A 26,760-nucleotide genomic window follows, 5' to 3' on the forward strand; every position below is an offset into this window, starting at 1 on the left:
CAAAACCCTAAACGGACCCTTAGACACTTAACTCAATATAAAGTGTAAAAAGGGGATTTCTGTGCGCTATGTACTTGAAGCTTTCTTTCAGAGTTCAAAACATAAAGTTCTAAGGTGTGGAAAACAAAGAAATAAAGTTCCACCAGGAAAGGGGTCTTCCCTTCCCCTAGATTTCTTCTGGTATTTTGCATATCCCCTTATCACAGTTCAAGTAGGAAGACTCTTTCCTTGAGTCTCCTTTAAATACACAGGTCTATTAAATATTCGGTTTATCCCACTCTGTATCTCGATTTACCTTAAAGGGGTTTGGCTTACCATTTTCCTTTGACTGTTCCTCTTTTTACCCATGATGTACTCTCCTGTCAGGGTATTGCTACTTTATCATTGATCCTTAAAAGGGGCATGGGTCTTCCCTTTTGTATTCATTCTCAATGTTCCACGGTTTGAAGTTTAGTTCTCTTATCTATCCTGGTTTACTCTCCTGACAGGATATCACAGTTCTGTTTCTTGGGTGTGGGTCCCGGACTCGCAAAGTGCCTGGTTTACTCTCCTGCCAGGCCTTTATATATTTTCATGGGTGTGAGTCCCAGACTCACTGTCTGCCTGGTTCCTGCCAGGGCTTTTCCGTTCCCCACTCACTCTTTCTCTCATCCAAGAAGTAATGCTTTTTCAGAATTGGGTCGCAAACCCTTTCTCGGCAAAGTTCTTATGGGTATCAACTCTTCTTTTCAAATATTGGGTTACTGACCCTTTCTTAACACTGGGCATATTCATATCAATGTCCTTTTCCAGGAATTGAGTCACCAACCCTTTCTTCACACTGTTCATATTTGTATTAATCTCTCTTTCCAAGTATTGGGTCACCATCCCTTTATTCACACTGTTCATATTCATATAAATCTCTCTTTCCAAGTATTGGGTCACTGATCCTTTCTTAACACTGTCCATATTTGTATCTATCTCTCTTTCCAAGATTTGGGTCACTGACACTTTCTTAACACTGTTATAATTTGTCTCAATCTCTCTTTCCAAGATTTGGGTCACCGGCTCTTTCTTATCACTGTTTGTGTTCGTATCAACCCTTCTCTCCAAGTATTGGGTCACCGACCCTTTCTTAACACTGTCTGCATTCATACCAATCTCTCTTTCCAAGATTTGGGTCACTGACCCTTTCTCAACACTGTCCATATTTGTATCAATCTGCTTTTCCAAGATTTGGAAAACCAACCCTTTCCTAACACTGTTTCTGTTTGTATCATTTCCTCCAATTACTTGAATTGGTCTTTCTTGCACGGTTAATGACATGCAACACTTGCTCTCAAGTACTCTGGTAACCCACTCGTTCTCTTGGGGCAAACCAGACAGCTCTGGCCTTTCTTGTGTCCTTATGTCTTCTTCTCCTTCAGTTCGCTGACGGGGGATGCCTCCCGTTACCCGTTTGGCTCCCGCTTTATCTTCCTTTGCCTCTGGTGGTTCCAGCTGCCTATAGGAATAAAGTGGTGAGCTTCTCTTTGACCAGTGTCTCTGTACTCCATACTCATCAGCCTCTGTGCTGTCGTCTGCAGTGTGTTCACCTTGAACATTCTAACCAGCGTCAGCACAAGCTGTGTTGCACTGCAGTCTATGCTTCTCACTTGTATTCTGTTCAGCTGTGTGTGTTTTAAACTTTCCAGCATTAGTTAACACTTTACAAAGACTATAACGCAATGGTTGCTTACCGCTTCTGGTCATCCTCATTGTTCCATCCTCTTCCTCATCTCAGTAATAAAAAAGTGGTTGGGGTAAATAAGGTTGTTGGTCAAGAAAACTTGGGAATTCTTTATCTGTGTCACAATAAGCCAAACAGGCATGTTGCAGAGACATATTATTATTCATTTATTATTATTAATTTTCTTATAAACCTCAACACGCATGGAGAACTCAGTGCACACAAATAGACAAGTAACTACTAACAGACAGGTAGACCAGATATGAAGGTAGTGAATCAAGGGATTTCAATTAGTCTTTAGAATTGAAGAAAGGAGTTTTGATGACCTTCTTAAAGTTGGACAAGCCTGATAATTTCCTGATACCTTGGGGAATATAATTCCAGAGGATGGGGGTGCATACTTGTGCCTCCAAAGCCTTTTAGTTTGTATTTCAGAATGAACCATTAGAACGTAGTTTTTTTATGTACTGGTGTTTTTTGTATATTTTTCTTTAGATATTGAGGGTCTTTTCCAGAGATACACTTATGAGTCAGAGTAAGAACCTTATGTGTAATGTGTTGACATACTGGCAACCAGTGCAAAGACCTTCTTTCTTCAGTTATGCAATCTCTAATGTTTGGGTGTCAATAAAAAATGCATCAGAAGGTTTATATTGATTCACTGTTTTCTTGCCTCTATAGTTTGTCCTCCCCTGTGTGGCCCTACCGTATATAGCCAACCTTAGGATCAGAGTCAGGTAGCTTCTGCCTTTCCCTGGCCACATAAGAGAAGCTTCCCTCAAGAGAATCTGTGACAATGTTTCTGGATTGGTCACATCAACCAACTTGAAGATACAGAAATTAAAACTCCAGAAATATTCCATTCCCAGGTTTGTGTCAGGTGGTTGAAGAATAGATCAATGAACACATGAACAAAGACAACAATTGAAGCAAGCATTTCTGAATTTCGAGAACATTTTCTCTATTGATTCATTTGACTGTGGACACACATTTCTTCATTACACAACAATACCTGCAGACACTGTTGTGGCACCAGTGTTTGCATAAATCCATCAAATCAGTCACAGAGATCATCAAACATTTGGAACCTTACAAATGGATAGTGGACTGTGTTGGTACTCTGTGATCTAAAATATAAACTTGCATTTACCTTTGGTGTTTAGCAGTATGTGCAGACACATACACTATTTAGGAGCATTAACAATATTATTTAATTTAATATACTCTTACAAAAGACCAGGCATGACCTTGGAGAAGAGGGAACTTGGCCTGTGAATGTTTTATTAATACAAAGTAAAACTGCAGAAGAACACCTGGTGGAGATCCAGCAAGTGCTCACAAAATCAAGGAACGAGATGTGAAATGAGCACTCCAGAAAGACAATGGGCCTCATTACGAGTGTGCAGGTCTGGTATCAAAGGTGCCGGTAGGCTACCAGCACCGTTGTTACCGGACCGGCACACTCTGAGTTCTGCGGTTGGGTGCCGTCCCGCCAACCAGGTATCACCTGGTAGGCGGAACTGCACCCACTCGCAGACTTTGGTGGAAGCACCAGCACTGTTGCAAAGGGTGCCGGTGCTTCTGTCCTCCCCATTCCTGTTGAGTCCAATGGGACTCGAATGGGAATGGGGAGTTACTTTTTCTGGCAGCTGGCTATGGGGAATTACCAGGACCGCCGGGGCTGTAATGCCACGTTAATTCACCAAAGCCAGGCGCCGTAAAAAACACAACTCTGGCAGCAGCCATGCCATTTTTACCGGCACGGCTACTGCTGAGTTCATAATGAGGCCCAATACCATGCATTGAAGTAAAATTTGATGAGTGTGAAAAAGCTTGGCAAATGTATGTAATTGAAAAACCACTGTCTGTTGATCCATGGGAAAATGATATTGTGGAGGCCCCCCACCAGCCTCTATAATATTTGCAGAGTGAATGGATATGAACTGAGAATATCTTTAAATGAAGGATTACTTTCTTGATTCTTTTGATGCAAGGTCTGTTGGGATCAAATATGACCAAAATAACTAGAGTCTAATGGCTCAAGGATTAGCAGACCTGTATGACTGTGTAGCCGATAACTGTTTAGAAGATGACAATTTAAAAACAGCTGACATTAAAGAGGCATATCTAGCTTCTCAACACAAGATATATGAGGAAAACCAATGTCAGGGCATGCCAGGGAATGCCCACAATGAATGTTGATACATTTTCTTATATCACAGAAAATGATAAGAAGGAACCTTCAGGTGGTAGAGCTGATGTGCATATATCAAGCCCTGCTAACTACTATAAATCGGAATCATACAAAAATGTCGACCTGAGAATTGCAACGGCCGAGAATGTCGACTTTTATTTTTTTTTAAATCCCCCTTACACCACATATATATGTGGGGGGTATGGGATATTATAATAGTATGGGGCGTTGTGGGGGGTCTACCCTGCATATCTATGTGGTGCAAAGAGGGTTTAATAAAAAAAAAGTCAGCATTTTCGACCATCGCAATTATGTGTGGTCTCAGCGATCACATAGATCCCTATAAATCTTCAACTCCAGGAACTAATGATAATTACTGATTCATATTATGCAAATCATGTAGTAGAACACTTGTTTTCTCTTTTTTAAGATGTCTAGGTTTTATGGGATATTTTAAGTTCCACATTTTGTAGATGTTCTGCCCTGTTTTAGATGCATGTTTCTTGTTTTTGCTTTTTGTAAAGGTTTGTAGTAAACCAAATACAATTTAAAAAAGTATGTCCAACATTGATTTGTAGAAGAATGTATGAATTGGAAAGCCAGATGTATGCTGTGTGCTAAAAACAATCCCTTGAAATATGAAAATCCAATTCAAACCATAAATGATTTAGTGATGTCAAACAACCGAATGATATATTGGAAAAAAGACTAAAGGTCACTTTAAGATAGAGCATGCTGACAAAACATTAAATTATTGGGCAGGAAGATCAATTAGCAAACTCTGAAGCTTTACAAGGGACATCCATTCATATGGAACATCTCCTGGAAGGACTGGAAGGATTAAAAATAACAGAAGTGACTTGATCACAATCTTGTGCTGAAAGTGAACTTACCACTCTTCAATGGAGTAGAGATGGCTCTGATATCAATGCCTACTTCAGCCACCCGAATGAACCCGGTTGATCTCTTGACTGGTAGAACATGGCATTACCACAGCATCTGTTATACCGAACACAGGATTAGAACTAGACACATGCCTCTTATATGAATATGTAAAAAATCTTACAAAACCACTGAAACACACATTTGCCTATGTACAATGATAATTGGAGTTCTCTGTTATCAGTATAAAACAACAAACTATGATCATACAAATGTGGTCTGAAGTAGGTTACATAGTGTATCTCCATAACCTTCAAAGAAACCAATCATTGGTGATAAGATTCCTGCCTTTGTGTACAGGAGTTTTTGAGATTATAAACAAGATATCCTTGGTCGATTACAAAATATAAAAACAGCAAGAAGATCAGACAGATGAATGCTAGGTACATATTAATAAGCTAAAGAGCTGTCATCCCTGATCATCTCTTAAACAAATAGAGGAATAATCTGAACCCATAGTTGAAGTGGCCTCTGAATAAGAGTCGAGCATGACCAGGAGCAACAGTGAGTCGGAACTGTGTTAGAAGGACGAGTAAGAATGTTTAGATGAAAGGAGGAGTACTTGAATTACATCATTAAATGGGATTGTTAAAACTAAGTACATGTATAGATAAGATGCAGAGCAGGATGCAAAGTTATCCTCTGTACGCATACCCTTTACTAAACCAACCTTTTCACCCTTCTCAAAGTACAAATAATAAATATTCTTAGACCTGGTGAAAGAAATCCTGGGGCTGAAGAGGTTGTGTCGAAGACCCTATCCCCAAAGTGAAAATCCAGAACTACCACTGCAAGAAGGACCAAATTAAATGATACATTTACAGTTCCAGACTGTGTGAGGGATACCGAAAAAGGACATTCAATAAAATAGTGAATTCCTTTGACTAGTTTCACAACGTGCAGTGCCTTCAGGTATCTGATCCCATGTCAATGATATGGCAAATAATTTAAGCAGACTTGGATGAAACTATCCCTTTTATAATGAATTGTATAAAATGCAAACATTTTCAAAAGTACAAAACAATTCCCAAAAAATACAAAATTTAGGAACATTTTGATAAGAAATTTGATTTTTGAGACCTGTTCATAGTGCCTAATTTCCTGTAAGCTTATTTTCTATTTTCGTTTTCTTTTTAAATAAAGCAAAACCCTTTCAACACAATTTCAGAATCCCCCTTTTATTTTCCACATCTTAGAAATCCAATTTCTCTGTCCATGCGTTCTGATTAGTAAGAAAACAAAGCTATGTACATTTCCGATTCTGAATACAGTATAGTATGTACTGACAGAATTTATTTTTCACAGCACAATAGACTGTTTTATTTAGATTTTCAATTGCTTGTTTGAAATCATAATTACACATTGTACTTTTGCTTAACTCAATTTCCGATCTAAAACATTACTTAATCGTGAATTGAATAGTAAAATATTTGAGCACCCTTTCTAGATAGTCGTTCATATTTGTTTTTCTATGATGGATGTTTGGCTGGGAACTGGATATTTTATGTTAAATGAAAATGTTCTGAGGTCAGAAACAGGTTTGTTCATCATCATTGTAGTCTGACTTCTTTTGTCGTGTTTTGAGCTGACTGCCCTGATTTACTAATTTAATAAAAAACATAAATTCACAATAAAACAGGCTGTTTCTTGTCAAGTATTGTGGGTAGTATTTTGGCAGTAGGGGGTATTAGATCTATATATCTCCTCCACAGTGAATTAACCACTATACAAGTAAATATATATCGCTTGTACAATTCATTAAGGCTGGATTATAGGAACCAAGAGTGTCTCTGGTAGATTTTATCAGTAGGGTTACCACTTGAAGTGCTTGATGAAGCTGGCTGTATTATTTCTTATTTCTCAAGACAGTCACATTTGCTCTTTCTTTCAATTTCTTCAGCTGATCTTGCATTTTCCCTTGAGCATCTTTAGGGGCTCTAGTTTTAGATTCAGTCTGTCGTTTTGTAGCTTTGGTACACCAATCCAAAACCATGTCCCACTGTTTCTGATGGACATTTGCACCATCCAACTCCAAAGCTCTCTATAAAAGGTCGATTTTGTGTATATCAGATGTGTCTAATTTAGGGAGTTGCTGTCATATATCTTCCCTCATGAAATAGTGCCATTCATGCAGGAACTTGCATGTCCCAGGTGAGTAATGTATGTAGATAAACTCGCTTTAAGAGAGTGGCATTCGCTTTAAATGACTTTGTCCCCGTTCTCACAGGGGGTCAAGCAAGAAATTAATGGTAAAAGAACACAAGCCACAGAGACAGAGTTTTGGCCACAGCAATGTTTAATGCCTACTGCTTGGCAACCATAAACAGCACAATAGCCCCAAGACACTGTTTATACCCAGGGATCAGTCCAAAGACAGCAACAAGGCAGAGAGACAGGGTTATACAGATTTGGGGATAGAGGCCAGAGGCCCCTGATAGGATCCAATTTATAAGATAAAAAGAGGTAGAAAAGTGAAGAAGGGAGAAGGAAAAGGTTAGAATGCACATGTTGCAAATACTACAGGAACTAGAATGACCAAGTGAATACGTCAAAAACGTCACCAAAGTGACATATGCATTTAGTATCAGATGGGCTACTCAGATATATATTGAATTCAGCACGAGACATGACAAATTACATAGATTTGTGCATTCATAGCAGTCACTTTCTGGTGCTCACACAGTATTCTCAGGGAAGTCATTTCACCAAAATGGCAGGGGTCGTGGAAGTTAATTCACATGACTCTTGATCTCTGATGACATCACAGGAAGGGATGTCATTTGACCCCTACCCCGAAGGGATATCACAGGACGCGATGGAACACGACATTTCACACCTTGACAATACAGGAAGTGGCATCACGTAGCATTGTTGCTAAGCAGACTATGAAAAATATGGTTACAATATTACTATAATGTGATATACATTCCATACAAGAATGGATCACCATATGTATCATTAAGATCAGTGTGTATAGGCCCATATTACCTAATGACTGTGAATGCAAGTCGACGTCCATGGCCAAATGATGATGATGTGCTATTATATAGCACTTACACTTAAGCGCTTTATATAAAACAAATATGGGGACCAACTCTGTTGGTGACGGTGCGCGGTACAAATACCTTTAACATTTAACATTTAACAATATCACCCAACCTGTGTTGGTACTCATTTACCGACCTCAGAAAGATGAAAGGATGAGTTGAGGTGTTTAAGAACAGACTAACAGGGTAATTCATAGAATTTCGCACAAAAGTGGCACACGCGGCTGGCGCACAGTGTGCGTGTGCGAATGTCTGCGCCAGCCGCGTGCACTAAAATCGATTTCCGCGCACAGAGCATTCATGGATTTTCACCCCCAAAACCAGCCGTGGTGCAGAGTGGCGCACCGATCCTGCAGCAGTGCCAGTTACTCCCCCAAGAACGCCCCTAGCGCAGGGAAAAGCCATCAAAATCCCCAATCCAGCGCAAAGGGCTGTGCTAACCCTGGACCAGTTTACAGGGCTGCCAAACAGCAAACGCCAAGCGGGGAACGTGTATAACTGGGATTCACAGGAAGTTTCACACGCGAAAGGGCCTGTGCGAGTGGGGTACGTGTATAACTGGGGTTCGCGGGAAGTTTCACACGCGATTTCAGCAGGTTACGTGTATTACGGGGGTTCGCGTGAAGTTTCACACGCGGAAGGGCCTGTGCGAGTGGGGTACGTGTATAACTGGGGTTCGCGGGAAGTTTCACACGTGATTTCAGCAGGGTACGTGTATTACGGGGGTTCGCGGGAAGTTTCACATGTGGAAGGGCCTGTGCGAGTGGGGTACGTGTATAACTGGGGTTCGCGGGAAGTTTCACACTCGATTTCAGCAGGGTACGTGCATTACGGGGTTTCGCAGAAAGTTTCACACGCGATTTTGCTGTCAGAGCGGAGTACGTGAATTTCAGCGGGGCGTGGTGAGTCCTACACGTGAATTGGCAGTGTGGGTCCTCCCAGGTGTTCCCTCTACACCCCCCACGGCACCTGCAGGCAGCCCACACCACAGGGGACTACCCCCCCACCCCTGGTCATGTCCTGCAGGCAGCCCATCCACCATGGGCATGCCCCCCAGCCAAGCCACATGTCAGCTTGTACCCCCAGCAGTCAGGGGCACCTGCCAGCAGGCCCCCACACATGTCCCCCTGCACCCCCACCCCCCAGCAGTTAGGGGCACCTGCCAGCAGGCCCTCACTCATGTCCCACACATGTCCCCCTGCACCCCCACCCCCCAGCAGTCAGGGGCACCTGCCAGCAGGCCCCCACACATGTCCCCCTGCAGCCCCAACCCCCAGCAGTCAGGGGCACCTGCCAGCAGGCCCCCACACATGTCCCCCTGCACCCCCACCCCAGTATGCGCATGAGTACAAGTCTGTCAGACCCACACAATGGCAACTCATGACTGAGAAAACCCACATTGTGACATGCATGAAACCAATGAGAGAAGACCACACATTGAAGTAAGAAACAAAAATGTATTCAAGTCAAAATGAAGGGAATGAAATAAAAACACACAATAATGCCAATAATAATCAAAATGCAGCATGTCGCAAAAAATGATAAATAACAAAAATGAGAATCCAAATTAATCCAAATGAAAATGTGTCCAAAGTCACCGTCCAACAAAGCAAATCCAAAGGGAAAGAAAAGCGTAATATCCATTGCTCCATGGTGAAGAAAAATAAAGATGAAGGAGAAAAATCCACTGTAAAACTATGTACAACCTCCCACTCCCTGCGAATTCCCTCGAGGCACTCAGCCCGCCTCAGCGGCCTGCGCATGGAGTTCTCCGCCCTGACCATTGTGAGCCGTGCCTCCTCCGCCCACCGCTGCTCCGCACCTATCTGCTGGCCCAACCGCTGCCACACGGAAGACACTCCCATTCCAGGGTCCTCCTGCCCTCCAGCCGATGCCTGCCCCTCTGATGTAGATGGTCCCGAGCCATGATGCCTCCCACGTTGAGCCTGCTGCTGCCTCCGACACAAATGCCTCTGCCAGCCCGACGGCATCCAGGCTGATGGAATCCACCGATGCCGTCGTGCACGTGCCCTGCTCGATGATGCCGGCACATCCTCCATCTGCTGGGGTCCAGTTGCTGTGGTGTCACCCCTGCTGGACCTCCGACTCCCGACTGTGGCAGGGATGGGATCCCCACCGAGCTGGCTGCGTTGGTCAGGGCAGGTCCACAGGGGGCCCTGGTGGCATCTGGGCCGGAAGACGGCATGGAGAACGACTGGCGCATAGTCTCCACAGAAGAGGAGAAGGCCGCCAGAGTGGCCGACACATGTACAAAACCCCCGACCATGGACACTCCCAACTGGGCCACGTTGGCACGCTGCTCTTCATGATCACGTGCATGCTCCCCCAAGGAAACACGCATGCCATCACAAATGTCATGCGTGGTCACCGGGACACCAATCAGGACCTTCTCCATACGGCCAGGGGTCCCCTCGTCCGCAGGTAGAGGAGTGTCAGATGACATGGACATCCCCCCTACCTGCGGATGGGCCTGGGATGGGGCATCCCTGCTGGTGCATGGTGGTGCAGTCACAGGGTCAGGGACAGCGACATGCATAGGCCCTTCTGCAGTGACCTGTGCTGCCTCTTGCCCCTGGCCCTGGACTGCACCACTTGCACCAGTGGTACCACCCCCACCAGGCCCCATGTGCGGCTCAGTAGCAGCCTCCTCCTCCTCTGTGGAAACCACCAACCTGGATGGCTCCACACCATCTTCTGCCATTGCAAGCCCCTGTGGGGGCTCACCCAACCCTTCCGCTGCAGCCGTAGTGGCAGACGCAGCACCAGTCCCCTCACTCCCGGACGATGGTAAATTCTGGGAAGGTGACTGGGCCTTGCGTCGCCGGCCGGTGGGGGCATCCCCGCTGCTTTGCTCCACAGCGCCGTCGCCGCCCTCTTCATCACTTGCCGCTGTGTAGAGGGAGACATAGAACACAAGCATCAGGGTACTGTACAATGGTCCCCTAGACAGGAAGCAATAGCAGATGAGTGGCACTGTCAAACATCACTTCCATCATGTCCCTCCACAACACATGGGTCAGTGCAGGCAAAACACATTCAGTAACAGGCATGGCGCATGCTATGAACATTAGCATACATATCCAAGGGACTCTTGAAAAATACAATGCTGGTTTGAAACTCACATGCATCATGGGTCATGCCTATCACATGCACACACTTCACCGTAGTTTCATCCATCTGGCCTCGTACACCCCAGACACAGTGGATACAAGGATGAGTAGGCTGCATCAGTGAATCTGAACATTGTCACAGACATGTGTCATGCATCCATGGCATTTACAAGTCACAGACACGCAAAGTCAGTCACACAGACATGGACACCATACATGTCCATGACAGCAGCACCCATCTCTCACACCCCATCCATGTCCAATAACAGAGACAGGCATGCATTAATGTGTGCATTCCCCATGCTGCTCCGCATGTTGCATTGTAACACATGCACCAACCATGCGGTTCACAAATTACTGGTCTCACATGCATGACCATGATGTCCCTGCACACACATATGTACATGGCCTATGTCACACATAGAGGCAAGTATCAGACAACCAGCACCCTGCAACATGCCCTGTCTCACACAGCAATGCTTGGCCACTTACCGCTCAACTCCGGACGGGTCTGCCTCCGAAGGATCTGGGCGTGGAGCGCTGGGCCTACGCGTTCCAGGACCCTCATCTGGATGGTACTCATGCTGCCCTGGCCCTCCTCCACGAGGCGCCGGGCCTTGTTGAGGGTCCTGGACCTCAAGTCCTCCCAGCGCTTCTTGACTTGCTTGATGTTGCGGGTTGCCACCCCCTCCACGTTGATGGCAACCACAAAGTCGTCCCAGATCCTATCCCGTCCTTCCTTGTTGGCGCGTGATGTTCCCAAGAGGGCATCATAATGCCCCAGGACATGCTCCACCAGGACACCAACTTCCTTCTGACTGAAGCTGGTGGCCCTCTGCCCCTCTGGCTGGGGGTCGCCAGTGGTCTCAGATGGTGTTTTCCCGGACATGGCGACCCCCGAGGCAGGCGTGGGTGGGCAACTGGGTCCTGGGGCTGGGCTATGGAGCGATGGTATCCCAGTCGGGAGTCTTCAGTTCCAGCAGGGGTGGACACAGCAACTGGACCCCTGCAGATGGCTGATGTGCAGGCACCAAATAGCAGGGCACGTGGGCAGCAGGTAGTCAGGCAGCAGCAGATGGCAGGTGGGAGCGTGCATGGGGCTCTGGGGGGCAGGAAAAAGGCCTTCAGGACAGGAGTGTGGTCTTCCGTGTGTTTTTGCGTGACCAGCTTGATACGGAGTGATTTGGTACGTGAAAATCTTGCACGTCAGCGTGTAATTCAAGGAAAGAGCCTTAGCGCGTAAGCACGTCAGCACACGCACGCGATTCCATTGGACCAAAGGCCCTTAGCGCGTAGGCGCGTAAGTTACATTACGCGCGCGGATGTTTCCCTCATAGCATGTGATGACAGAGCACACGTGGAAAAACTGCACGTCCGAGTGTCATCGCGTGTAATTGGATGAAAGTGCCCGCGTACACGCGTCTCTGACGTGTACGTGTGGGTCAGTTTAAAAGCTGCATGTAGGACGCCATTTCCTTGTACGTGCTTTTTGTGGAGAGCGAGTGGGTGAAATCTGTACTTCTTGTCGGTTCACACGCTATTACTTCACAGCGTTTCTAGTTCGTGCTCCCTGTTACCTCTGACAGCTCTTTTGTGATTTTTTGTTGGGCCTGTCTCCTCAAACAGAGTTCACGTCTCCTTTTGTCCTGTCTCCTCAGACAGCGTACAATTCTTCTTTTGGCGGGGGTGTTGCCAACGCGCACACGCGTGTATTTTTCACGTTCTTTTTCCAGGCAGACGGTGAGTTCTGCATGTACTTAGCAACTGTGCTTGCCCCGTGTGTCGCGTTCCCCATTAGACGTCATTGTAGGCTGCGTGTATTACGCGTACGCTTATTTTTGTGTTTCTGGGTGCCACAGCGTAGTGCGAGTTCATTTTTTCATGCACGTGGTCTATGAGGGGTTGCGTGCACGTTTATTTTTGATTTTGGGCTGCCTGTGCATTGTGTGACACGTCATCTTCCCCCAGGGGTCACAGACAGCCTTGTTAGAGCACTAGGGTACGAATTCCATCTGGTATCCTACCCTTTTCACCCCCAATTGCCCAGGACAATAGTTTACTGCAACTCCCATACGCACAACAACATCAGTGCCATGGCTGGGAGGCGACCAAGCGGTAAGGGAGGCAAAGGTGGCCGACCCTCAAAAGGTGGGCGTGGTGGGCATGGTAGGGGAAGTGTCCGGGATTTGCAGGGTGCCCCTATGCCCCCATGTGTGGAGGAACAATCAGGAACACCCATGCCCCCCCATGGTTGAGGGAAATGTGGCTGACACCATCCAAGCTCAGCCTCTGTTGGACCAGCCCATTGTGGCACCTGGCCTGGCACAGGATGACTCCCTGGTTGACTTCCATGTCAGCAAGTCTAGGCCACGTGTGGCGGTGCAAGTTGTTGTCACCAATCCACGTGGATCTGGGGCAGCTATGTCATCTGCTGCCCCAAGTATGCAGGGTGGGGAGGCCGCAGGGGAAGCTGCAGCTCTATCCGCCCCAGCTCTGACTCTCCCAGCAAGGACAGTGTCAGTCCCAGTCCATCAAACTGACGCTCCCCCTGCCAACATTACCCTGCAACCAATGCCTGCATTAAGACCTATGGTCATTGTGCATTCCCACACTCCTACTATCCAGTCCACCGGTGATTCTGCCCCTACTGACCAGAGCGGCGTAAGCCACTCTGGCTCTGCTCCACCTTTAAAGAAGAGGAAGAAGGGTGCTCTGGCACGACAGGCTGAGACCCCAGACACGGCTACACACTCCGGTACCTCAAGGAAGCCTTGCTTCAATGGGACGGAACTTGATGCACTTGTGGGCTATGTGTCGGCACATAGCCACGAAATGGTCGTGACTGCAGGATGCAAGACCACACCTGGTCAACTTAAGGCACACTGGCAGACCATCGCCGACCGCATAAGTGCCCTTGGATTTGTGAGGCGCTCAGCTGATGATTGCTACAAGCGGTGGAATGACCTGAAACGCAGAGCAAAGAACAAGCTGGCCTCAAATTATACTGCTACTCTGGTGACTGGCGGTGGGTCTCCACAAGAGGACAGCGATCTCACTGAACATGAGTCTGTTTCTGGGGCCTTTGTCACAGAGGAACAGATCCAAGGTGTGGGAGGACTACCTGATTATGAAGCATTGTCCGGTGAGTGCCCATGCATGTGTATGTTGTTTGGGTGACGGGTTCTGATTGAGTGCCAGGTGAGGGTGTGTGTGCCTGACCAGGTCGAGTATTATGTGAGGTGGAAACCTGTACCTCCCATACACCTGGTCATCAGGCATCCCAAAAAGGCTGGTTCTGGGTGTAAGAATTCTGGGCCTGACTATCCTCCTCCTCCTCCTGTGGTATCCCACGACCACTGCTGCTAGGAACGGTATATACATCCTGGGTCTGTGCTTGTTTGTTGTTTGCGCGCACTTTTATGCTGCGCGGGTCCACGTACGCCTGCTTCCTGCTGGCGTACGTGTTTCCGGATTAGCGTGTCTTTTTTGGCGCACGCGTTAGCCCCGTTCGATTCCATGAATACGTTTTTTGAACGTGCGTGTGGGCGTTCCGCGCACTTGCCTCCTGTACTTCCCCCGTGACGCCCACATTTTCACGAGTTGTTCCCCATTCCACATGTCACGCCCCCTGTTCCTCCTACTTTTGTTGTGTGTGCCGCGCTATGTGCGATTTCGCTGTGCGCTTAGGGCACGCTGTTTGGAGACTTGTGCGCCAGCGTGCACCACACAGATTTTGGAGCACATCCTTTAATTTCCTCCCGCACAGACTTCCATGAATCGCTGTGCGCGGGTTTCGCTACGATTTTCACACTGGCACTGCAATTCGCACGCTTTTGCATGCTTGCGCTGAAAATTTCAGCGCACATTAATTCCATGAATCGGCAATCATTGGCTCACCTCCTGAAGTGTTCCTGAAATAAACCTTTAATGAGTCTAGCAATTATTGTATAGAATTCTAGTAAGACAAATTATCTGGTATTCCCATTCTTTCTTATTTAGGGTCACTGCTGAAAGTGTTAGACTTGTGGAAACCCTGTTCTTTTTTTATTTTATTTTTTATAAGTGGCCTAAATAAAAAAGCCAGCCACTCCAGAAGCAAACAGCCACAATGCGCTGGCACAGCTCGGGATTTCTTCTTTTTAGGGGTAGCAAGGGAGACCTCAGGGGATGCATTTGCGACCCCTGGCAACCCATAAATGACGTCCCTGAGTATTCTATGCTGCCTGTTACTTGCAGGGTTAATGTGCCAGTTTGCCAACAATTTGATTTGTGCATGAACCATATGTTTTCAAAATAATTAATCAAAATAATAAAGGTTAATTCAGCCAGGACAACACGCCTGAAAATAACAATACTGACTTCCTACACTAAAAAAACCTTTCTGTGTTGTGTCTGAATGCTAATGCTTTGGGTATTCTAATCTGGTTATAATCGTCAGGTAGGGTTTCAAGTGCGCTGTACCAGACCATATTAGATTAACATTTAATAAAATACAGAATAATTAAACAGATTTGACAGGTCCACAGATATTCCCTCTGCAAGTTCACCAAATAGACATACATTCTCCTACCTGATTTAGAGGGTGCCTCGGGAAGTCACAAGGGGACCCACCAATGATCAGTAAACTGCTGGGCTCAGCCAATGAAACAGAGATACACAGACATCAAGATTCACTCGTAATTCATGCACAGAGATCGGTTGCTGTCAGATCAGATCATGAAGAAATCTTTATTGAACAATTCTGCATTAGACACAAATTTAAAAAAGAAATAGAAAGACACGGCTGAAACAGATCAAGAATATGCCCTCTCCCCTTTTTTCTATCTTTCTTAGTCAAATAGGATAGGCTACGCAATGAATGAAATTTTCTATGATCTCATCAAAGCGAAACTCATCAACTAAATTCCCTGTGTTGGGTGCTCTATTTCGACACATGTACCCAATGCCAAACACTAAAATATTTGATAGAGCTGTCAGCTGACAAGGAAAGTATGGCTCTGAAGCCCATCCTAGTGAACATTAGGCAAGCAGGGCACATTATTAGTTATGCATCATCCTTACATGGCATGAAACAGTCAGAATTTGAAAGGAGCACACATAATGTAAAAAATATTCAATGACTATAATAGTTTCGAGCTCTTTACTTTAACAGACGCAGGTTCAAGATGGAGGCCAGCTCAGTTGTGTTTTATGGCATGTTCTTAAGTACTAGCATTATATTGGACTTTCAATTCTGTTTTTTCCTCCATTTTGACTGCAAGTTACAAAGGACATCACTACAAGAAAATAGCATGCTTGTGGAACGATCCTCAGGGAGTGAATGGGCTATGGTCAGGGAGAACATTTAAATGTACATGGTGAAGTCATGAGGAAGGCTGCAAAGACTATTTCCCTGATTCACAGAACATTTTTCAATGGGACTTTCCATTATAACACGCTTCTGTGAATTACACCCTATATGTGGAGCTACTTTGGAATGGACAGAGCTTTCTTCTCGAAAGTAGCTTATAAAAACTTTTTAGATACAGTGTTAATGTTATGTTTTACTAATGGTCCAAGCAGTAAGGATAAAGACAATGAACACAAAGAAGGGACATGGACTATTAACATCAAGGATAGGATTATATGTCAGTGGGGAGTGAAGGAGAATGACAAAATAAAATGAATAATAGTAATAATAATAATAATAATAATACAACCTCACTTTTTATTGAGTCCTTGCGAGTAGTATTGGAAGCCAGCATAGGAGTAGGAGCACACTCCTTGCGGGTCAGGGACAAAGGATCCACTTTCAAAAATACAGTCAGTACAGTGAAGCAATTGAAGAGCAGCCACCTCTATTTATAGTCTATCAAACTGCATATTCTGTTTCTTTTCTGTGCTCACCTATTGAGGACTTTTCAAAATAAACATGAATTATGTGTTCTCTAACATTCCCTCTACCTTGCACAACTACCAGCTGCGAATTGTAGATGAAGGACCCCTAGTTACAGCAGAAGGCACCCCATCCGTCCTAAATCTTAGCTGTGCAGTTAATAACTAACAAGAAAAATCGATGTGATTTGTTTAAGGGGCTTCCCAAGGAGATGTGTATTTGTTTAATTTTGTTTAGACTGGGTTGAGGAAATGTGGGAGAAACAATTTTAACTAGAATTTGTGTACAGACATTTCATTTCCTAAGACAATGTTACAAGCAGGCCTTTGAAAATATTTTATTCCATATTTTTGGATGTTTGGAGTCAATTGATTTTTCATTGAATAAAAAAAGTAATTCAAGTTGTCAAAAGAGATAATTTTAAGCAAATAGAATAATACTGTAACTATAGAACAGATCTATTTTAATTCAGACTTCCTCAGTTGTATGGGGCATGTACTGTTGATGGTAAACAGTGGCACAGGAATGCTGATGCAATTATGCTCATGACACATACATGATGACAGCCATGTTCTCCTTGCTTCTGAATTATTTAATCCTAGTGGCGGTACATACACTTTTATTGGAATGTTTTCTGGCATGCAGCTTTTGGTTACCGTTATTGCATCAGGAAAATAACGTATCATGTATGCATTTTTCGCCAGCCACCTGAGTTGTGATACGTGTTATTTGTTCAATATAACAAGCATTACCAAAATGTTTCCAATGCCACTCGGCAAAAGAATAACCACAACTGAAGCTTTTGCTTGTACTTAGTATACAATGGTTTTGTTTGGTACATAGATATATTTTTTCTCTGCACATGAATACTTTTGCCAGGTACGGTGGCAGATCTTGAAGTCTGAGATTGGTTTGTGAGCTCTCTTAGAATTGAAAACATGCATTTCTTTTCACCAATTAAATTGGAAAAGTTGTTGGAAAATGCCTGTTTTACACTGACATGTAAAGATGTGCAGTTGTTGGAGAGAGGAAAATCCCCTTTAACATCCCTTCCGAGAGGATAGCTCATAATGGGGCTTATATTGGTGGTCCATTGCGCACGTTGAAAATAATGTCGGGCTGAAAGCAAACCATTTCCAATCTCGGATCAAATATTTAGAGAGAACATTTCTGAGTCTAAATTGAACACGATATTCAATGGAAAGTACAAATGGAGTACATTGTCGTCTTACTTGCTGATCAAATAAGGACTCACTTTTGTTACACACGTTGTTGGGAAGGGTCACTTTTTTCGTGGTTCATGGACCTGTGGTTGGGTTACTATTTACTTAAAGGGAGTAATATTGATGGCCACCACTTTACTCGAGAGCCTGTGGTAAGTGTATTGGTTGACCTGGCCAGTTTCCTTTCTCCCTGAGGTGTAATTGTGTACGGTAAGTAGATGCTGTATTTAGGGCATTGTAAAGAAGGTGCAGTACTGCTGCATGCAAAAAGATTGAAACATGTTGAATGGGTGTTACATATAGCGCTTTTAGACTCTGAATGTACCCATTCAAATACTAGCTCATGAAAAACTCCATAAAATCAGATTGCTATTAACTATCAATCGTTTTAAGAAGGACAACAGAAGGTGGAAGCCTGGTCAAGTCCTCCAAATGTGCTGTATATAGGTGGGCTGAGTGTTTTAACAAAGGTAATTGTGTTGGGCATTGGCAAATGGTTTAGGCCTGTCCTAGTAGTAACAAAAGCACCGGCTAGGATGTGAAGTAGGGGCATTTTATCATTACAACATCACTGCACAGTGAAGGACTTCCGAGAAAGAGGAGAAGAGTGTGCAGGTCTCAAATGTATCAGTTAATATCCCACTACACAGTGTGAGTAGGATGGGTCAACAAACAAGGGGAAATAGAGGGCTTAGGCATGTCCTAGTAGCAACAGAGGTACCACATTAGAATGTTAAGTAGCGGTATCACACTTTATAATCCTAAATTTGTTATACTATGTTGTGGGCGGAAAAGTGGGCTACCACAAAACATAATAAATAGAATGGTAGGAGCGAAAGGGGATTCAAAATGTGCATTTGTCAAAGGGGTAACAAAAGTAATGTGAATAAGTGGCAAGAGATAGGTAATGAGTGCAAGATTAAATGAAGATTATCAATTGGCATCTGAAGACAGAGATGGCACAAATGGGAAACACATGAACGAATATGACGTACATAAGATGGACTATGTAACATGCAAATATGCTACTGTAAATCAATAGTTTGCTGCAAACTAAGCAAGGAAGTAGACAAACAATGTGTGGCTACAAAGTTTTAGTTGGCTGTGCAGGGAACATTCAGACGGGGTAAAAATATGCTACTACACAGTGGTAGTTGACTAGAAGAATACACCTCTATGCAGTTGTAGAATGAAAGCCAAACAAAGGAAGGAAGGACAAATATGTCACTACACTGTAGTAACTGTTTGGGGTGGATAATGGAGAAAAAGACACAGACTAGGGTACAAGTGAAATGTAAGAGGTCATAAGACTTGGAGACAGACGAAAGTAAGGGGTCACAATACCTGTGGACATGTAAAAAATAAGGAGTCACAAGACCTTAGGACAAAATAAGTGTTAGAGGCTAGGATGAGATCCAGGGGCCAGTAAAATGTAAGAGGTCATACAGGGACCTGGGCACAAGTAAAGTCTAAGAGGTCACAAAGAGACCTAGGGACACAGGACTAGTAAAATGTAAGAGTCTCGATGAGAACTGGATGAGGAACATTGAGGAGTAGGTCATGATGAGACCTGGGTACAGAGGACAAGTACATTGTAAGATGCCATGATAAGGTCTATGTTATAGGGTACAAGTAAAGTGTAAGAGGTCATGATGGGTCCTGGGAACAAGTAAAGTGTAAGAGTCAATAATATTGCATGGTAAAAAGTAAAGTGTAAAAGGTCATGATGAGACCTTGGCACAGGCATAGTTTAAGAGAGCACAATGATACTTCAGAACAAGAAAAGTGTAAGAAGTCATGATGAGACCTGGGAACAAGTAAAGTGTAAGTGGTGATGATGAGATCTGGAAATAAGCAATCTCTAAGTGGTCATGAAAAGACTTGGGAACATGCAAAGTACATTGAACATTGAAAATGAGATTGATTCACAAAAGGGAGCGTAGGCGTGACAGGCTGCTAGATTAAGGTAATTTCTCAAAATAGCTGGTTAATAGCTACACCTATCAACCTTTGTTCAAGAAAACCTAAATACAGGAAGGTGGGGACCTCTCCAGTCGTGGTAGCTTCCAGAAGGTCTTGGCAGAGTTACATAGTGTATCCTTTCCAAAAAAGGGTTACAATTGTACTGTGCAGCCACACATTTAGACAATTGTGGCTCTGGAATACAAGATCTTGAATAAGCCATAGGGAGAGGCTGGGTGTTGAGGGGGCCTGGAGGACCTGACTGTGATGCTGGAAATGCATTGGAGGGACAGGGAATCCATGTCCTTGTCCTGTACTCCCTATCATGTGTGTTCTGTGTTGTTTTCTGCACAGGAGTCCAGTGTGGACTCCTGGCAGTGCAGCTCTTCCTCTTTTTTGTTTGTATTGAACAGAGACCCTTGGGATATCCTTATGGAACCCATGTACCACTAGTGTATGTTTATTGGCACCTGTGTGTTGCTGGCAGAGCAGGGTATTGGCTGGTGGCAGCTCAATGAAGAATGTGACAGGTGCTTTGAGTATCCTCCATTTTCGGATAACCAGGCCCTGCCATAGGAAACAGTGGATTCCTGAAAAAAGGCAAGATAGCCCCTGGGGTCTCTAAGTTTCTATTGCCTTGTGGTGGGACCTAGGTGAATAGAGAGTACAACCAATATGCATTTTATGTTATGGGTGTCTGGTTTCTGTGTGTGGGACACAATGAATGAGACATCCCTGCCTGAAACTCACATGAATGAAGTGTGGTGTGCAGAAAGGCTGGGTGATTGCCCCAATCCACATTCCTTGTTATGGGTGTCTGGGTGGAAATGAATAGCCTAAATGCATGTGTGCCTGATTGGCTGCCCGCCTGCATGAATGCCCTCCTGTGTGATTGGCTGTCTGGGCCTGGCTCAGCCAAAGTGAATGAGGGACAGATGTGTATATCTGTGGACCTCTCACCTACCAATTTGTTCAGAAGCTGAAGTTGAAACTTGAAGCTCATTCCTAAAGCCCAGCTGGAAGAAGAATTTCTGCTGCATTTCCTTCGACACAATTTAAAAGCTGTTGAGTCTGTCAAGAACTGACCCAAGAGAGGCTAGGAGCTACGAGGGACCATCGTAAAAAAAGCTGCTCTTCATTGAGGCACCCTAGAAGCTAATCCCGAAAAACTGCCGACCAGAGAAGGGGTTTGCCGAGAATCTTGAAGTAAAGTGCAGGGACATCAAGGCCATCAAAGTCCATTGCCGTCAACCGGGGATCGGAGGATTTCTGTAACCACTGGAAGCCAGTGTGGTCATGTTACCCAGAAGTGGAGACAGCTTGACGCTGTTCGGCTTGACGACCGGAGCCGCAATACTCCTCCATGCCTAAGAACAACTGAACGAAGGGCTCCCTTGCCATCAACATTGACCGCTTTGTCCTGGCAGAGAAGGTCAAGTTCGTCGGCTACTGAGGAAAGTCCACTGGTGGGATCCCTTCCACCCAGAGCCAACTAAGATGCTGACGGAGTGAAGATCGGAAGTCCACCCCGTGGTCGAGTGCCAATTGCTGAAGCTATCCAGAGGTACGTGCTGTGGCTGCAGCACCGACAGGCCAGTGGACCGTCGAAGCATCTTCCCACACCCGACACCCGCTGCTGGGCCAACATCCATCACTGAGTCTTTGCTGCGGCACCAAACACTTTGCATCAAGGTGGAACGCACACCTCATCTTCCCAGGCTTCCTCGAATGATCATCGAAGATCGAAGCTGCTGTCTTGATGCCAGTGTTCACTTTTCTTTAAGGGATCTTGACGCCCTGTGGCTCCTGCTTTAAAGGGAGTGCACCCTCGAGGGATCTGTCGATGAACCGTCAAAGAAACTCTTCTATCTCAGGTACATTGGGGTAGATGAACTTTCTTCTACAAAACAAGACTGTTTAAACATTTATGGACTGGGCTTGTTAATACTTTGATTACAGGTTGCCCAGGTATCCTCACTCAAAATTGTGTCTTAGTAGCAAAAGAAGCCGTCTGCCATTGTTGAACCTAACCTGCCTTCCTTCCATATGATCTATGCTGTTACACCTTGCTGCATGATTTGTATGCCATTATACCTGCCAGAAGTTGATGCATTTTAATGAAATCTAAAGCAGAGTGTGGTACCACATAGACATTGCATATATTTGCCATATTAGAATTGGCAGAATACAAAGTGTGTTATTAATTGTGTATATATCTCTAAACCTTATTTTATATAAAGAACTGTGTTAACAAATAACATAGTGTGTGGACATTCCTTTGTGGGGGCTTGAGGACTCACTGTACTTAAGAACCAGCCTGAATCACCTCCTGAGAGCATAAGCCTTGGTTGCTCATCCAAACTACCATATAGAGAACCTTGGCTGGGGTGCTCTGTGCCCCTACTCTGCCATATAAAGGACAGAAGTACAGATACCCCACTCCAGTCTTTACACTGACAAGGCCCCAGAAGCCAGTGACTGAGACCTAAAGACTGTGAAAAGATTACTTCTTGGCAAGTGCCCCTCATGAGCATACATTATTCTTTACGCAGGAGACAGTTTGGATGCTGGCTCAGCCTAGCACACTAGGCTCTGTTGTCATTATGGATCACCTATAAATTGTCTCTCTCTTTCCAAAGAAAGTAGTGGCAGTCTTTCTACCCATGGAAACGTTGTATTGGTCTGAATATTGGGGTGTTGCGAGTCTCAGGAAAGGGGGGTGATGGTTCTAAAAGAGGTATATTCATATTTTTGTAATGCACTGGTGAGGCGAAGGTTATTAGCCGATATCAGAAGTGTGTGGGCTGTGCTGCTAAGGATTATGTACATATCTGGGACTTAATTTCAACTGCATGTGGTGAGTTAACCACTTCTGATGCCTGTGGCGTATGGGCATAATTAATCTGGACAAACTCTGTGTAGTGGACCTACCTAGCCAGGGAGTATCTGCCTGTGGGGAGCTGCCATCTGGCAAGTCTGTAGAAGCCCAGGTTTTTGATTTCTATTAAATATAGAATGATACAAGTGATTCTGTCTCAGAAATGGTGGTCTGTTAACCAGACTCCCCTTCCCTTAAAACTCTGTGTCAAAAGCATACTGAGACATGTGCCCTGCTGCATCAGTCTCCTGATCGGAAGCACCAGACCTCCAGAGCAGGGACAGCGGTCACAGGTGCCCTTTTTAAAGCTGTTGTGACAATCAAGTCAGTGCAGAGCAGAGTTTGCATTAAAACTATGCATCTTTGTTTCAAAACTACATAATCAGATAAGCCAAACCTGAGTTGGGGGTTAGGTGGCTGGTAATTCCCCCAAATATTAAAGCTGCATGTGATCTGAATCGTGTAAACACTGTGAACCAATGGTCTGCTGTGGAAGTAGTGGGCACATTCTAGTCAGACAGCCTGCCTCTGTCAGCCAGCAGGAGAAGAAGCTCAAAGGCTATTCTTCTCTTTTGATCCTTTGCGAGGTTGGGTAACACCTCTTTCCAGAAGCAGGACAGACAGCCCTTCAGAAGGAGCTGCCCTCAGAAACAGGAATTAAAGGGCACACCCTAAGCAAAGGGACTATCCTCACACCATGACATTGTATACCAAAGGGCATTTGATGCTGTGTACAAGGGAAGGAGCAGAGTTAGTGTAGTTGGAGGGAGCTCAGCAGACTTTGCGAAGGTTGCCACCATCTTCATTTTCTCTTGACTTCCTGTCTCCGTCATGTCCTACACCGTAAATCACGTTGTGTATGATGCAAAAGGCACAGACCACTTGTCACAAGGGCAGGAATTGATCCCCTTAAAGCACGATTGATTTTGTTCAATCCCCTGTGCGGTTTTGTCTATAAAAGAGGGGTCTACCACTCCTTCTTTGATTCATTCCTGGACTGCAAGAAGAATTCATTTGGACCTCTTTTGGGAGAGTTAACCTTTCCAGAAGCCTCCACCATCAGGCGATGATTGAGTGTTCCAAGGCAGAAGCAAGCTCTACCCCCTACCCACTCCAAGTGCACATTGGGGGTGACCGGCTCCTGGAGCAAGACCTTCCTCTCTGCCAGTTACACTGGTACCCAGGACCTCCCTGTATGTGAAGTGCTCCTGCAGGTGATAAAAGTATTCCCTGGGCAGGGAGAAAGAGAACAAGGAATCATCTTGTCCCTCTGCTCCTGGACTGGGACTCAGCTGTAGAAGGCAATGAACTGGTAACCTAGTATTTAAACCACATTCAAATGTATTCTAACCAACAGAACATGTGGTGTTGCTTTGGCACTTCTTCAAACTCTTTGAACCAATGTTGCTTAGATCTGTTTGCCGCCACACTGTGCCAGCTGAGCACATCGTTGTCTCAACACAAACTGGAAGTACCACATCTCAACCAAGCACATTGTGTACCAACCTTTTCATTTTCGGGCCATGATCGAACATACCCTTGTGGCCCCATTGACCCACCTCATTAGAATGCTTCATTGAATGACAACAAGCCTCACTTCAAACCCGACTAGATGCCTGCTTGCTATCTGGATCACTGTGACATGCCGCTTCTGAACCTGTTTCGAAATGCTAGCACAATGACAGGTAACCTTGTTTGACACAGTTGAACCAACAAGAACTGATTAAGACACTGTTAGAAGGGCCCAGCGATCCTGGTCCATTTGGTGGGACACTAGAGACTGGATAAGCCACCCTTTTTGCATATTTTTCATCAAGAGGCATATCCATTTGTACATTGTGGTGATTTATTGCCTTTTTCCTCCCTGCTTGCATATTTACATTTTGCATGTCTTGGGCTTCCATTAGAGGGGTGAGTATTTGTTAGGGTTTTCAGTACAGTTTTTATTGTATATTGGTGTTGAATAAACTACATATATATTTGTATAGAACCTTGATTGGACATTCCTTTATTTTGGACTGTTATTCTAGTGATGTCTGGGTTGCTTCTGTTAACATTCACACCCTTCTTGAGAGTTCAGCCTGTTCCACAGCCCACCTTACCACAAAGGTCGAAGGAGGTATGTCTATTAAATGTGCCTGTTTCACCTCTATTATTGAGATCACTCTTGTTTTGTATAAGTGTGGGGGCTAAGAAGACAATTTAGCCACGTCTCATCCATGTACTCATGCGGGCCAGAATTCATTTTGTCACACTGCCTTGTAATATTAATGTACGTGATTTCAAACCGGCACTTCACCTAAGTCAATGCCTAGCGTGGGATGCACAACTGAAACCCTTAATTATTTATTTGTGTCTATAAGTTCTTTTATTTTGAACGATGTAACACTTATATCACGCTCCTCTCTTTTAACCCCCCCCCCCCCCCCCGGTCACACTGAGCCAGGAACCAGACTGGTTTGCAAAGTTAAAATATTTATTTATGTATTACACAATATATATATATATATATATATATATATATATATATATATATGTATCACACGATTTTAATGGGTATACAATGATCACCAATGGTGTGATGTGGCACTAAACAATCTCTATAATCATGAGGAGTAAAAAAAAAACAATGCAGCACAGAAATAAAACTTTTGTGAGTGTTCAATCAAATGGCAATGTGGTTAATATTTCCCCGTAGCACATCCCCCAATCCCCCAATATGCAATGTAGAGATATAGGAGGAGAGAAAACAGGTTTCAGGAATGCAGAATTCAAGCAATCATATCAATCCCAATTTCCCCCCAGCAAACACCAGAGAAAAACAGAATTGATTGGCAAACTTGTCAAAAATGGTTTTAAAGTTGGGTTTGAATGAATGGGGTAAAACACTGAAAAGGGTTTAATTCAGTGAAATTGTTGAAATTGTAATGGGAGCCGCTTTGTATGGTTTCAGACAAGCACTAGCAATGATTAGAGAGAAATAAGCAAGTAGAAAACTTAATTTGGAGGTCGGGTGCAATGAAAAGCTATTTTACACGTTATAGATTTTGTCCAAACAAAATATTTGTGGCAAACTTTTCCGCGTGCGGTAAACACAATTGCGGGAAAACTATAAGGAGTTGAGATGTGGTTTTGGGTTCTTGGATGTGAGATAGATTTGATTTGGATAGGGATGACGATGGACAGTACACAGGCTAGTGACAATCCTATACTATGGATACTCACTACCAATGTTTTGAATGGAACCGTCAAGGATTCTGGTTCTGGTCAGGGATATTTTCTGGGACAGAGTGATGGGTACACCAGACTGGTCTGGTTCCACAATCAGCAAAGCTCTCTGGACACCGCACGGCAGGACTGGACAGCAAGGCGCTCTGGTCTACACTGCACAGCACGGCTAGACTGGATCTGCAATGGCTCTCTGGTCTGCACAGCACAGCACGGCACCAGACTGGGATTTAATCTGCCCTTCTGGTTATGAAGATAATTGTTTGGCAGGCAAGCAGTTACAGCTCAGCCTGGCTGCTCTTTGGTTTCCCCTTTAAGTTGAGGGATGGGTTCTGGGAGTTAGGCCCAGCTGAAAGTGGTTCAGCTATGCTCTGAGCCTTCCTGCTTGCAAAGTCTTTGGAGTCTGGAACAAGGCGTATGGATGGATCTCCTTCAAAGTGCTTTGCCAAATTCGGGATGGTGGGTGGATCAGTGTGTTTTTCTAGGTCATCAGATGTCTCTATTTATGTGTTTGATAAAGGGTGAATTATCCTAGGTGCACCCCCCTTGTAGCCTATTGGCTAAAGTCTGCT

This window comes from Ambystoma mexicanum, chromosome 7q (assembly GCF_040938575.1).
Source record: "Ambystoma mexicanum isolate Mex_15411 chromosome 7q, UKY_AmexF1_1, whole genome shotgun sequence".
NCBI lineage: Eukaryota > Metazoa > Chordata > Amphibia > Caudata > Ambystomatidae > Ambystoma > Ambystoma mexicanum.